General features: G+C 46.7%; 1 long non-coding RNA gene across 3 annotated transcripts in view; it reads left to right on the top strand.

Moving 5' to 3' along the window:
- The window catches only part of LOC147571840 (uncharacterized), a 31,830-nt gene extending 17,544 nt beyond the window's left edge, over window positions 1–14,286 (top strand). For all 3 annotated transcript variants that reach the window (XR_015246856.1, XR_015246854.1, XR_015246855.1), the window contains one exon: window positions 14,031–14,286. This is a non-coding gene — a long non-coding RNA (uncharacterized LOC147571840). The remainder of the gene's footprint in view (window positions 1–14,030) is intronic.
- The last annotated feature ends 694 nt before the right edge of the window (window positions 14,287–14,980 follow it).

Below are 14,980 nucleotides of genomic sequence, written 5' to 3'. Positions count from 1 at the left end.
GCATTTTGCAGGTCTTAAACAATCCTAACAAGTAGTGAATTTTACCTGCGAATGAACTTGAGACCATAACGAAGTTAGGGGTTAATCAGCTGGCCCCGGATGTCACAGCTAATATGGCAGACTCACAATTTGACACCAGATTCTCTTTGATTCCAAACCCTAGGCTTTACCCGATACTGTCTAAAGAAAAGGAGCTTGGGGTGGGGGTGGGGGGGCTCCTGGGTGGCTCAGTCAGTTGAGCGTCTGACTTCCGTTCAGGTCATGATGTTGTATGGATTCAGGCCCCACATTAGGATCTGTGCTGACAGCTCAGAGCCTGGAGCCTGCTTCGGATTCTGTCTCCCTCTCCCTCTGTCCCTCCCCCGCTTGTGCTCCCTCTCTCTCTCTCTCAAAAAGTAAATAAACATTGGGGCGCCTGGGTGGCGCAGTCGGTTAAGCGTCCGACTTCAGCCAGGTCACCATCTCGCGGTCCGCGAGTTCGAGCCCCGCGTCAGGCTCTGGGCTGATGGCTCAGAGCCTGGAGCCTGTTTCCGATTCTGTGTCTCCCTCTCTCTCTGCCCCTCCCCCGTTCATGCTCTGTCTCTGTCTGTCCCATAAATAAATAAAAAAAAAAAAAAAAAAAACGTTGAAAAAGTAAATAAACATTGAAAAAATTTAAAAAAGAGAAAATAAAGGAGCTCGGGCTATTGTCTTATTATATTGGCAAATATTTATCATGAGGTCATGGCTCTCAACCCTGGCTACATCACAATCACCTGCAAGCATTGTTCGAACACTTGTTGCTAGCCCCTATCCCCAGAGCTTTGTGTTCCGTAGGTTTGGGGTAGGGCCTGGGAATCTGCATCTCTAACAAGTTCTCAGGTGATGCTGATGCTTCTAGTTTGGTGACTCCTCTTTGAGAACCACTGCCATAAAGAGACTAGAGTAGGGGGCTCATAAAGCTTAACTGTTGAGCTGAGGATCAGATGTGATAGGAACAGGGCAATTTCATGCTGTTTATATTTCTTGCAATTATTTGTGTTTTTCTTTGGGTTTTAATGAAGTACTTTCTGAAAATATTTACCTATTTTTCCTGTTTTAAGGTGAAAGAGGGAAATGACTGTGTTGGCACATGAGCCAGAGAGAAGGGGGAGCAATGTACCTTAAAGGTACCTGGAGAGCCGACCACAGGACTCCGTAGGGGAAAGACCTGATCAGGACTGGTCAGGTCACAAGTGACAGAAATCTAACTCCTTTCTCTTACAATCAGATTTGGCTGTGTGAAACAGCAGCTCACTTTAAACAGTGTCTTGAAACCAATTTTCTGTTTTTCTCGGACAACAATTCTGGAGGTAGATGGTCACTGTCATTGCTTTAGTGGCTCAACAATATCAGGTCTGGTATCTTTGGGATTTTTTTCCCTTTTTGTAAAAACACCTGGTCTTAGAAGAGCTGCTGTGGCTCCAGTCATCACATCTATATTCTAGTAAGGAAGTGGGAAAGTGGAAGGGATATGGTCTACCTCCTCAATTGTTATATCCCTCTTAAAGGCTTCAACTGTGTGTCATATAACTACTTCTAGCTGCAAGGGAAATGGACAGAGTATTTAGAGGCGATACATTGCCTCCCCTACACAAAATCAATTTTTCAGACAAAGGAGGAGGAGTGATTGGATATGAAGAATGCACTGAACAGTCTTGCACAGCAGATTGGGCAAAATGGAGAAGACAGTAGCTTTAGGAGAAAGGCAAAAATGGGTGGCTTCGAGAAAGTTATACGAGTTAGCTTTTGCTGAAAACCAAGCCACTCCAAAATTTGCTGTCCTATAAAGTTTAAGTAAGCATCTATTTGTTTATGAATCTGTAGATTGGCAACTCATCTGAGAGACTCACCTGTGCTCCATATGGTGTCAGCTGGGCTTAGTGTTGCATCTGTGACCTTAGCCAGATGGCTGGCGTAGCTGAGATCTTTGAGATACCTGCGATCTTTTGTCTACATGGTTTCTGGTCCTACTGTCACCTTCTTCACATGGTGGCAGGAAGGTCCCAGAGAGTCACAAGTTATTTATTGTTGAGCAACACAACCACTCTAAAACACGGAGAAATACACAACCACCCTTTCATTTGCTCATAGCTCCGTGAACCATCATTTTGGTCTGGGCTCAACTTGATACTTCTTCTGCTGATCTCTGGTATCGCTCATGTGACAAAACTGGGGCCAGATGATCCACGAGGGTCTTCCTTTTATGTCCAGCAAATGGTGCTGTCTATTGGCTGAGCCGCTTGTCTCCTTAGGCTAGCCTGGGCTTCTTCACATGCTGACCAAGTTCTAAAAGCAGCAAGGGAGAGAGTAGGTCCCAACATGTAAATGCGTTTCAAGCCTCTCTCGTATCACATTTGCTGGTGTCCCACCAGCCTCAGCGAGTCCTGTGGCCAAGATGCGTATCAGCATGGGAGGGGACTGTGCAGGTTGTGTATACGAGGAGACAGGATTTAAGTCTCCCACGTGGACCTTAAGCCGAAGACTTGGGTATCCACAGGGTTCTCTCTATCACGTTCTTGCTCTTCTCTACTTGTCTTCCTCATTCCTTTAGGCAAAAGCCTTCCCCTCAGCCTGGAGCCACACCTGCCCTCAGCTCCAGGAATCACTTTTCTCAATTTCCCAGCAAAGGGAAAACGGTCTTTCCCCTTTCAGCGCCATTCTGAATGCCACTGGGAAGAACTCTGATTGATCTACTTTCGGTGAAATGCCCTTCCTCTGGCTAAGCAATAAGGGTACCATTTCTGGCAGTTGCCTCTAAATGGCATATTTGGACAGGGGGTGCTGATAGAGCAATTTTGGAGACGCTACCCTAGAAACAAAGTGGTGTCTCTTCCAGAATAATAGAGGTCTGCTGTCCAGAAAAGACCGCTATAGTTGCACAGACAATTTTAGGGGCCATTTGAACAGAAAGCCTCACGGACTCTTCTGTGGATATTTTTTTGTTTGTTTTGTTAGCTGGTCAGGAGGGGGGGTTGGTTGTAATAAATGCAGTTTCTATCGTTTTCCAAACACACTAAACCAATCTACGCATTTCCCCTATTTTCTTTGAAAAAATGCAGACCAACATCCACTGCTGGCCCCAGTGGGAAGGTTTCTTTCTAACTGGGTGTTCTTTGTGGCAAATATACAATAGCAAGTACATTGTCTTGTCACTCACCTGCCCCTGAGATTGTGTTGGCATAACAGAACCCAGAAGAGCAAAAGAAGAAAGACCTGAGTCCTTAAGTGGCCCATTGGTCATATCAGTGAGGGTCTATTTTTTTCCCCCTCCATTCCCGTCAAGAATTCGAGAGTATGCTAATGACGTTTCACATTATGATCTGTGAGTATATGGGCATGAAAATTGCTGGGATTGCCTCTGCTTTGCATGGCTTTCCAGGTGAGTGTCACTGAGGGGCCCCAGCAGGAGCGGAGTGTCAGGGCCCACTCTGGCCTTTTTAATTGGAGTGAGGGACAATCAAGAGAAGCAACCACTGAGGGCACATGCAGTGTGGGAATGCTGGCCTTTGGGGAATGCGATCCAGTTTCCAGAAATAGCGGAGATTCCTGAAAGGCTTTGTGGCAGGCTCTGCTGGGTAGCCATAGAGATGCTGTGTCGCCTGCTTCCCTGCTGCAGAACGGCATGAGCTTGCTCTCCTCTTTCCAGGGGCCTTACTTAGCTGGTGCAGCCGGGGGCTCATCTCAGAGACTCTCCCAGACACAACCACTACTCAGAAGCACTCCATTAATTGGTGGAACCGGGCCCTAACGGTCTCGGTGCCCTGCGGCATCTCACGGCCTCCCCTTCTGCCCAGCAAACATTTGCCAGTAATTGTGGTGTCACCGCTTCTAGTTAACAGGCTCTGGTTTGCCTTCAAGGGGTTGTTGAGTTCAAATCTTTTGGACTCTTTGTTAGCAGTTAGAGTGTGTTTATAAGTAGGACTGCTGAGGAGTCTTGGCGGTGACTTTGGAACATGAAAACTGTCTGGCTTCACGCACACCCAGTTTACAATCCATGTATCCTCTCTCCACACTCCTCCGTGGTCTCCCATACCCACGGGTCCTGGATAGACCTTTTCTGGGAGATGGCTGGGCCCAAACTGGGATTTCTCAGCCCATGCAATGGAAGAGCCAAAATGAGAAGAACGGAGTTTCAATCAGGCAAATTGTGCTATGGCCTGTGAGAAGCCACAGGAGAACCACGTGCCTTTCTAAAACAGCACCGTGGGCCTGAGGTGGGTTTCCAGGCTGGGCTACGGAGCAAGGAGCCAGTTCAGACTATTTAGGGCACACTTGTGGTGCTGGGGATGGGGATGGCAGCCGGGGGGTAGGCAAAGCCAGGGAAGAGTTCACGTAACTGCCTAGTACAATGGGGATTTTTCCACAGTGGTATCTCAGGGACCCACAAGGAGGAGAGTAAGATCTGAGATGTGCCTGTGGGTATAAAGTAGGCAGGACTGCACTCCTACCTCAGCCAGGATCCGCCTGTTCTTATATTTTATATATTGAGTGACCAGCCAGGATGCAGATTTTTAAAAATTAGTAGACTTTTTTAGAGCAGTTTTAGATGTATGCAAACACTGAGCAGAAATCGGAGTTCCCATAATCCCTTTCCTCTCCACTCCCCCGTTTCCTCTATTATTAACATCTGGCATTAGTGCGGTACATTGGTTACAACTGATGAACTAATACTGATACATTATTATTAAAGCCCATGGTTTAAATTAGGGTTCACTCATTACTGTACATTCTATGAGTGTTGACAAACTCATAATGTCATGTTTCCACATTATAGTGTCATAGAGAATAGTTCCACCGTCCTACAAGTGCCCTGTGCTCCATCTAGTCAGCCCTCCCCGAACTCCTGGAAACCCCGCCTTTTTTGCTGTCCCCATAGCATTCCCTGTGTCATACCGTGGCAATCATACAACATGTAGACTTTTCCGATCGGCTTCTTTTACTGAGCACTATGCACTTAAGTTTTTTGCCATGTCTTTTTGTGGCTTGATAGCTCATTTCTTGTTATCACTGGATAATATTCCATTGAATGGATATAGTACAGTTTGTTGGGTGCAGACTTTAAAAGAGGTCTTCTAGGGAAAGCGTGTTTAAAAACCACTGCTTTAGAAAACAACAACAACACTAGTTTAGAGTTTATGCCTTCCCCCCCATTTATTTATTTATTTATTTATTTTCCCTAAAGGATAAGAATTTTTCTTTCTTTTTTTTTTTTTTTCAACGTTTATTTATTTTTGGGACAGAGAGAGACAGAGCATGAACGGGGGAGGGGCAGAGAGAGAGAGAGAGAGACACAGAATCGGAAACAGGCTCCAGGCTCTGAGCCATCAGCCCAGAGCCCGATGCGGGGCTCGAACTCACGGACCGCGAGGTTGTGAACTGGCTGAAGTCGGACGCTTAGCTGACTGCGCCACCCAGGCGCCCCAGAATTTTTATTTCTTTATTGTTATTTTGTAATTTTTTCTTCTTTTTATTTCTTTTTATATAATTTATCGTCAAATTGTTTTCCATACAACAGCCAGTGCTCATCCCCAACAGGTGCCCTCCTCAATGCCCATCACCCACTTTCCCCTCCCTCCCAACCCCCATCAACCCTCAGTTTGTTCTCAGAATTTAAGAGTCTCTTACGGTTTGCCTCCTTCCCTCTCTGTAACATTTTTTCCCCCTTTCCCCTCCCCCATGGTCTTCTGTTAAGTTTCTCAGGATCCACATAGGAGTGAAAACATATGGTATCTGTCTTTCTCTGTATGACTTATTTCACTTAGCATAACACTCTCCAGTTCCATCCATGTTGCTACAAAAGGCCATATTTCATTCTTTCTCATTGCCAAGTAGTATTCCAGTGTATCTATAAACCACAACTTCTTTATCCATTTATCAGTTAATGGACATTTAGGTTCTTTCCATACTTTGGCTATCGTTGAAAGTGCTGCTATAAACATTGGGGTACAAGTGCCCCTATGCATCAGCACTCCTGTATCCCTTGGGTAAATTCCTAGCAGGGCTATTCCTGGGTCATAGGGTAGATCTATTTTTAACTTTTTGAGGAACCTCCACAGTTTTCCAGAGCGGCTGCACCAGTTTGCATTCCCACCAACAGTGTAAGAGGGTTCCCATTTCTCCACATCCTTGCCAGCATCTGTAGTCTCCTGATTTGTTGATTTTTATGGTTTTATTTTATGAGGCGGCCAAGATGTTGGGGAGGCCACCCATGTAAACAGATGTGAGGGTGGGCAAGAATGATTGGTTCACAGAAAACCTCAATTCCTACACGCACATAAAAGACAATATTTAAAATGGCTAGTATTAAGAGGAAGAACATTGGACAGGAATGAGAAAACGTGGTCCAATAGGAGTTGAGCACAGAGTGACAATTTGTTCATTCATTCATTCATTCATTCATTCATATATTAATTCAGCACTTATTTACTAGACACCTTGTTGGAAGATGTCACGCTTCACACTGGGACTAGAATAATGAACAAAACAGCTGCAACTGATGGAACTTTCAGGAGAGTCAGGCGGTCACCAAACAGGTCATGCCAGGGAATACACAGTTCCCTACAGAACGACGTGTTCTGCAGGAGGGCAACACGACTGCTATTGGAGAGCCAGGGATAGTTGCCTATAGGAAGGGGCACTTGACCCGAGATCTCAGGAATAAGTCGGAGTAGACTTGGGTGAGGGAAAAAACTGCTACTCTTGTGACCAGCTCCACCCGAATCCTGCTTATCAGACTCTTCTTTTCCACTGTCCTCCCCATAAGGCAACCCCGTGATGGAAATGTAGCCCTTTTTGGAATGATGGGGGCATACGGTGGATATGACTCTCTGACCCCAACCCCAAGGGCTGTCTAAGTATCTCCACGCAATGCAAGAGGGTCAAAGACAATGAAGCTTTATTTCTTGCGTGCTGCGTCTTCCGTCTCCATTCTTCCTGCAAAATGTATTTTGAGCAGTCATGGTATTCCAAACAGGGAAGTTATAAAAATAAATAGAATATGGTGTCTCCCTTCGTCGATGAGGCTGATGAGTCAACATATAATCGCAGAATGCACTCCAACGGCAGCTCTTGCAGGGTGTTCTGAGGCATCCGTGTGTGTTCCTCCTGTAATATGTATTGAGTGCCTGCTGTATGCCAGGCGTTGTGTTGGGCGAGGGATGGAGAGAAGAAGGAGGTACATGATCTGTACCTCACTTTCTAGTGCAGGAGATGACCTATCAATGTAATTGAGGGCAGCGGCTGCCAAGATAGGTGTCAGAGGTAACAGAACTACTTGGAAGAAGGCACTGTTGAGAATCCTCACTTAAAATCTTTTTGGCTTTAGTCAGAGGAAGTAGACTTCTTCCTAAGTTATGGTAAAGTAATTTATGGAAATGCATATATGTAACTATTTTGGCTAAAACATTCTTTTCACTTAATCTGAGGCCTGAGATGATAAATTCCTCACTCTGCAGAGGGAGGCTCAATGTTGCAGAATTAAATAAAGATCATTTGGCTTCCTGGGGTGGAAGACAGAAACCAGCACGCTGAGGTCAGACCTGCTCAGATGCAAGCAGCATCTTTAGTTAGTTCTGGCTATGAATTCTCCCAGGGACTAGTGAATGAATGAGATGTTGGGGATCAAATGTAGCCCCTGATTTTCCTTTTGGAATAAAGAATCAACCATAGCCTGTCCTCGTCCAAGGGCCCCAGTGGGAGCCTCTCTTGGTTCAGCCAGGACCCTTAGAGAAAGGCTGATGGGGGTCTGGAATACGATTCCCAACCAGGATTTAAATGTGTCTGCTGTCCCCTCATAGCCTCTCTGCACCAGCAGATGTGGTCTGTCCCGGCATCGTAGAGTGAGTCTGGGATTCCGGGGGCAGCAGGCCCAGTGAGGATGTCTGTCTTTTGCCCACTTTCTTTTCCTCCCTGCCTGGTAAGGAGGCTGGCAAGTACGCACTGTCTGCCCTGTGCCATTCTGCCCACCGCACTTTCCCATGAGGAGGTGCTCAAGGCCACATCCCCCAGGGTTCCCAGCTGGCCTGCGTTGTCCAGAACCACTTGTTGCTGTTCTAGTAGAGCAGTTAAGAACGTGGGCTCTGGACTTAGGTAGATCTGGTTTTGATACCCAGTTCTGTGAGGTCTTGGACAAGTTGCTTTACTTCTCTGAGACCTGTCTGTAAAATGGGTGTAATAATAGTACCTTTATCAGGATCCTGATGGGAAATAGGCGCCACCCTCAAGTTAGGGTCATTCAAACAGGGCTTATTTACAAAAAGAGAAGCTATAAATACGTGGAAGCCACACAAGCTAGTGAGGTAACTCAGGTTAGTTGCATAAAGCTGTGGCTACACACAAGCTAGTAGGAAAGAGGGAAGAGACAAGTGACAGGAATCAGAAGGAGGAAGAGGTGCTTAGAAAAGGCCTCTTTGAGAAAAGCCAAGACCTTAGTCTACCAGAAATGGCCTCACAGGAAGAGAACCTGACCTTTCTACTTTCCTTTCTCCAAAACCCTGTTCTCCCGAGGCTGCCTATTGGCCAAACCCAAGGAGAAGCTGAGGGCATTGAGAGCAGGTGATACTAGCTGTACCCACCAGCCTCCCAGGGCGGAGAGCAAAGTGGAGGGGGGGGTGGGGAGGGTGGCCGTGGTGGGTGAAGGGAAGATGTCCAGCACAAAGCAATTCGCAGCATGGCTGAGCTGATTACATCATGCAATGACCTTCAGGCCTTCGGCACCGTTCCTGGCACTCAGTATTTATGGACAGTTAACCATGACTGTTAGTATTTCTGTTTTCTCTATCAAAGGTTCAAGAGTTGGTGACGTTTTAGGGCTAAGTGCACGAAGCAGGGCCCAACTGGAATACTTGGGGTTAGGCATGTGGTCCCTCCCCAAGCCCAAGGAATGATGAGTTTGTGCTTCTGTGGGTCTAAAAGGAAAATTTAAGTGTTGTGTCTCCTGTGCTGAGGGATGCTCAAACACTTCTTTGAACCCACCCCACTTTCTGTGCTTCTCTCATCTTTTTCTTTGCCGTTTCAGGTTGTGTGGAAATGTGCTGTTACAGAGAAAATGTGATTTAAGCTACTAATCACTAAAGCAATGGTTCTCAAGAGAATAAGGGTTATTTGGGTTATTGGAGGGGCAGAACATGGGGACTTCACTTGCCAAGGTGCAGAATGTGTGGAATGTAATGTATGAAGATGATACGAGCTCTTATCATCAAAGAGGCTGACTCATAGAGATACATCCATCTCCGGTCTTGGTATTCACAGACCTTCCACATGGTCCTTTTTTTTTTTTTTTTTTTAAGTGTTTATTTATTTTTGAGAGAGATTGAGAGAGAGCACAAGCAGGGAAAGGACAGAGAGAGAGAGGGCAGAGGATCCTAAGCAGGCTCTGTGCTGACTGCAGAGAGCCTGATGTGGGGATCAGACCCACAAGCCATGATATCATGACCTCAACCAATGTTGGATGCTTAATGACTGAGCCACCCAGGCACCCTACATATGGTCCTTCTTCTGCCTTAACTTTCTGTGTGAGCATGAACAAGCCGTGGTACCTAAGATTTCTGTGAATTCTGTGTCTTACCTCCCAGGAATATTCTATAGATTAACAAACATGCAGAAAACAGGTGAGTCTTTTTTTGCACGGAGAAGGTTGCCCGCCCTGCTTCTGCCTACAGCCAGAGTTCATTAGTCAAGGTGGTTTGGCACCCCAGTTCCACCTCTCACTGATGGTGTGAACTTGGGTGAGCCTCAGTTTCCTCATTTGTTAAGGTGAGATAACAATATTTTTCTCATGCATTATTTGGAGTGAATGAAAGGAAATCATGTATGCAAAAGACCCGTGGGTACTCAATATATGACTCTGTCTCTTGAAATCTATTTTATTTTATGTTTTATTTACTTTTATTAATTATATATTTTATTATAAACATCCATAAATGCTCCAGTCATAGGGAGCAAGAGATACTCCACGAAGGTTCTCTAACACCAACAGGAAATAGAAATATTTCCCAATCCTCCTATATCCAAGTGTCACGGATTGACACGACTTCTCTGAACATAGCCTTCAGGTTCCCACCTCCTTCCGCTTGTTCCTGCCGGTCCTTTCTTTGGAAGGCTGCCCTTCTGCCCCACACCAGCATCTCTCTCTTTAGTTTCCCTGTGTCTGTCCTTCCCTAGAACTGCAGTCACGCTCTATTCAAGACTCGCACCCTGAGATGCTCCGATCTGCCCAAAAGGCCCCCTGTTAGGCTGTGCCCTCTGTGCAGGTAGCACCTGGGATTTAATACCAGCAAAATGCAGAAAGTCTCTTCGGTTCCAGACATGCTCTCTCGTTGAATCCTCCCATCTGCCTTCTAGGGCATTGTGAACACACTTTATGGGTGAAGAAACTTTAGACACCAAAAGTTTCAGCATTTTTACCTCAGGTCTCCAAGGTCCAAGTAGCAGAGCCCAAATGTGAATCAGGTCCGACTCGAGAGTCTCCTCTCTTCTCCGCACCAGATATGCTCACACTCCTGGCTCTGAATGTAATCCCTGCCTCATCCTAGGTATTCGGGAAGTGCTTGTTGAATTAACTGGAACAAACATCCAAAGCTATACTTAGAAAGTTTTAACTTCATGGATTCTATACCCTTATTTGAAGGAAATGCCGATGTAATGAATTTGCACCCATGAGGCAAAGGAGAAAGGCAGGTTTAACACGTGAAAGTCACCCTGCCGGTCCGTATAACACAATCTGTGTAGAATCTTTTTCCACGAAGACACTTAGCCAGCATGATATAAACATACACATCACTCACGAACTACGTATGCCGCACACTTCCCTTTCCTAGGTAGGGACGCTTGGGGATGGCTGGGGGGGAGTAAGACTGCGACACATCTCTCTGTGTCCTTGTAAGGAAATTCCAACAGCTCACACGGAGAGTGTGGCCTTTGGTGGGAAGCCGCTCACGCTGCACAGAGTGAGATAAGTGTTATCATGGCCATTGGACTTGACTGGAGTTTAACCCCAAGGTCACTGGGAGGCCAGAGGAGAACAAGGGAAGGAATGTGGGCCTCTGAGCCAGCTGAACCTCTGGCACTCTCACTCCCCCTGTTGGCTTTTCCACGGAGTGCTGTGACAGTCGGTACCAGCCCTTCCTGGGGCCGCCATGCTTCTCCTCGCAGGAAGGGAACAGACCCAGCAGTCAGGAAAGCGTGGGGACCTCCCTGCATGGCCCTCACTCCTCCTCCCCCATGCAGCCTGTCTCCAATTCGTACAAAAGACTCTTTCAGAAACTAGTTACCTAGATTTGAACTTTTCAACAAGGCTTTTTTTTTTTTTTTTTCTTTAAGCTCTGCAGCTCAAATACCAGATCCCGCTGTTGCTAAGATTAAGGATTTTTTCCCCCAGCTCAGTTTCCGTTGACTAGGAAAGACCAAGAGATGGATTACTGTTCTCTTGCCAAAAGCAGAGAGGGTGCTTGAGCTTCTGGGGCTTACACCGGGATCCTACATTCTTCAGGCCTGTGCTAATAGTCCTTAGTTACTCCTTGAGCTCTCACAAAAGTCACACGCATTTGTGTCAGTAACTAAGGCCTACGGAAACCACTCAGCCCTAAGTGCACACAGGAGAACCATGGTGTCGGAGTAAAAGGTAATTTAACATGAATATTTATACACTGTACAAACTGCACGCCATGATTCACCCAGCTTATTTTCAGTTCATGCCTTTGCTTCCCATTTGCAGTCTTTATTTATTACGGAGTTAAGGCCGGTAGCAAACTAACACATCAGAGTGGGTTTTCTCCCCCGCCCACCCCCGTTTTTAAAATTTTCCCTGCTTTCTAATCTATTTCTGGGAAAGTGTGCCAATATAGCAACAAAGCTGGTCACTGCTGCAAAACCCTCAAGAGACGGACGTAGTATTACGCAGAGCGGAGCCTTTGCCAGGCCTTCACCACTGAGGGTGGCGCAAAGCTGCCGTGGGAGCCCCGTGGTCACGGAGCCGTGGCAGCTCCTCTCCGTCACCGTCACTGGCAGGAATCACCCACGGCTCTGACTTTCAAGGTGGGGATGCAGGTGCGAAGGCTGCTAGAGTACTCCACGGCTGCAGGGGATCTGGAGCTGGAGAAGCTGGGGATTACGGCCCAGAACTGCCCCTTACGAGCTCTGCAGAGTCTAGCAAATGACTTTCTACGAACATTCTGAGTCTCCATTTCCTCTTCTACGAATCGAGCATAATACTGGAGCCTTCTTCCTAGAGTGGGGTACATGTTAAAATGCATAAAATGCATGAGTGTACTCAGCGTGACCCTTGACGAGCTCTAAATATGCACGCGGTCCTAACAATTATGGGGGGGGGGGTGATGAGGAAAGGCATAGCCTTAGGAAGTTTCAGTCCCTTCCTTAATGCACACACCTACTGCATTTTGGACCTAGTTGTCCGATCCCCTGTTTGCTTCATTCCAAAGCTTACAATCTGTTCATAATGAAATGTACCTCAATATCCCTTGCCACTTTCTACCAGAAACACGTATTCGAAATCTGGCAGGTTTGAGTTTTGGGGGGGGGGGGGGTTGACCTGGATACAAATGGTAAGAACGCGTGAAAAAAGGGGGGAAAAAAGACTCAGGTTGTCCTCATGCCGGTGCCAGATGAAACCGTGCTTTTTAGAAATGTCATCCTAATATTTTGATTTGCGCCTGAGTTCCGTTTCTATGGGAGCTGCGATTCCCAGCACTCCTAGACTTTGCTGCTGCCATCACGGTCTTGATGACTGGTTCACAGAGAGATGCGTCTCTCAATCCCCGGGGCAGATCTTGACCAGCCCTGGATGTCACTTTCCAAGAGAAGCAGAGACACTTTGGGCATGTCCAGAGGGGGGCCGGCAGGACGGTGAGGGCTGTAAGAACGGGCTAAGAGCAACAGTTGCTAGATCTCAGATGAAGAGGCCTGATGTGTGGGAGATGGATTTATCTTTACCTTTGAGGCTTCAGACAGAAGCCTCATCTTTACCATGAGGCTCCTCTCGTGCAACAGGCAGGAGGCACTAGATTTGGGTTCAACCCGAAAGAGGGAGTTTTAAGCCTGAAAGCAGCTCGCAATAGAATGAGCTCTGATGAACAGGCGACTTTCTCCTCCCTATGGTTGTGCCCGATGGACTGAAGAGCAGTTTTTAACCATGTTGTGCCAAGGGTTTATGCAGAGACAAGAAGGTAACTAAGGTCCCCTCCAACTCAAAGATTCTATCCTCATGATACGTCTGGTGCTTACAGATGTGCAAAAGGCTTTCCTGTATCTGTTTTTCTTCTGCTCATTCATATGCAGTTAGTCAGTAGACCAATGGATAGCTACTGTGCTCCTACTATCTGGTACTAAGTATCAAGTATGCAACAGTAAACAAACCTTGCTCTCAAGTCCCTTACCGTCTTGTGGGAGGAAGGGACAAGAAAACAGACGTTTGTAACAGAGCCTGGTAAGGGTTGGAAGAGGAAGCACACAGAATGCCAAAAAAGAAGACCTACTCTTATCTAGAGATGAGAGAAGGCGTCCTGGAGGAAGGGACATCTGGGATGGGGCCCGGCTGGACTAAGCTAGGTGAATAATGCAGGAGCATAGTAGGCAAGGCATTAGCCTGAACCATAGCCTGGAAGCCTAGAAGAACAAGGCAGGATGGGGAGCTATAAGCCGGTCAGCTTGGCTGGAGCAGTCTGTGGAGATGAAAAAAGGGACCCAAAGAGAGGAGACTAGAAAAGGAAGTTGGGGCGCCTGCATGGCTCAGTCAGTTAAGCGTCAGACTTCGGCTCAGGTCATGATCTCGGTTTGTGAGTTCCAGCCCCACATTGGGCTCTGTGCTGCCAGCTCAGAGCCTGGAACCTGCTTCAGATTTTGTGTCTCCTTCTCTCTCTTCCCCTCCCCTGCTCATACTCTGTCTCTCAATGATAAATAAACGTTAAAAAAAAAAATTAAAAAAAAAGAAAGAAAGAAAAGGAAGTCGTGGTAGAGGGCAAAATGGCCACATGTTCTTTTCCTCTTATCAACAGGGGTCATCGACTTTCCCATCTCATCCCTTGAATCTGAATCACCTATGGGACTTGCTTCGGCCAATGAGAAATTAATAAATATGATGCAAAGAAGAGGCTTGAAAAATGCCTGCATATAAGCTTCCTACAGTTACCCACAGATGCACGAGTGAGCCCAGCAAAGCTCATGAGAAGAACTACCCAGCTGAGCCCAGCCCGAGTGGCTGCCTCATAAAATCATGAGCTAAATAAATGGCTATTATTTTAATCAGCTAAATTTTGAGTGTTTTTTTTTCTTTAGTAAAAACTAATTGATACAGCAGTCATAGGGATGTATAAATCATGTTAAGGAATTTGGACTTGAATCTGAGAGTGCCATGGTTAGTTCAAAGTGTGTGAGCCACGGAAGTGGTAGTTATCAGATTTGTGTCTCAGAAAAGTCACTGTTGGAGCCAGCCAATGAGATCATGTGTGGTTAAGTATTTACAAATTGTAGAGCAGTATATAAATATAGTTGATGGGGGGGGAGGGGGGACGGGGGCGGGGGGCGCCTGGGTGGCTCAGTTGGTTAAGCGCCAACTTCGGCTCAGGTCACCATCTCACGGTTTGTGGGTTCGAGCCCCGCGTCGGGCTCTGTGCTGACAGCTTGGAGCCTGGAGCCTGCTGCGGATTCTGTGTCTCCTTCTCTCTCTGCCTGTCCCCCGCTCACCCTCTGTCTCTCTCTGTCTCTCAAAAATAAATAAATGTTAAACAAAATCAAATAGAGTTGATGAGTAAGAGAACACATACCAACGGCCTAGACGTGCCTGGCACACAATTTCAAAGCAAGTCCTTCACATCAGACTCCTTCAACACATCCAGCAATGGCACCTCCAGCTACAAACAAATTATCTCCCAAGTACCTTGGTGCTCCTAACCAGCTCTGGGCCTAGAAGAGCTGGCCAAAGCTAGGCGGCATGGGGGAGGCACGA

This window comes from Puma concolor, chromosome F2 (genome assembly GCF_028749965.1).
Source record: "Puma concolor isolate L17-30 chromosome F2, mPumCon1.1.hap2, whole genome shotgun sequence".
Classification (NCBI taxonomy): domain Eukaryota; kingdom Metazoa; phylum Chordata; class Mammalia; order Carnivora; family Felidae; genus Puma; species Puma concolor.
The sequence above is the reverse complement of the archived record's forward strand: the minus strand, read 5'-3'. Positions and strand labels throughout refer to the sequence as shown.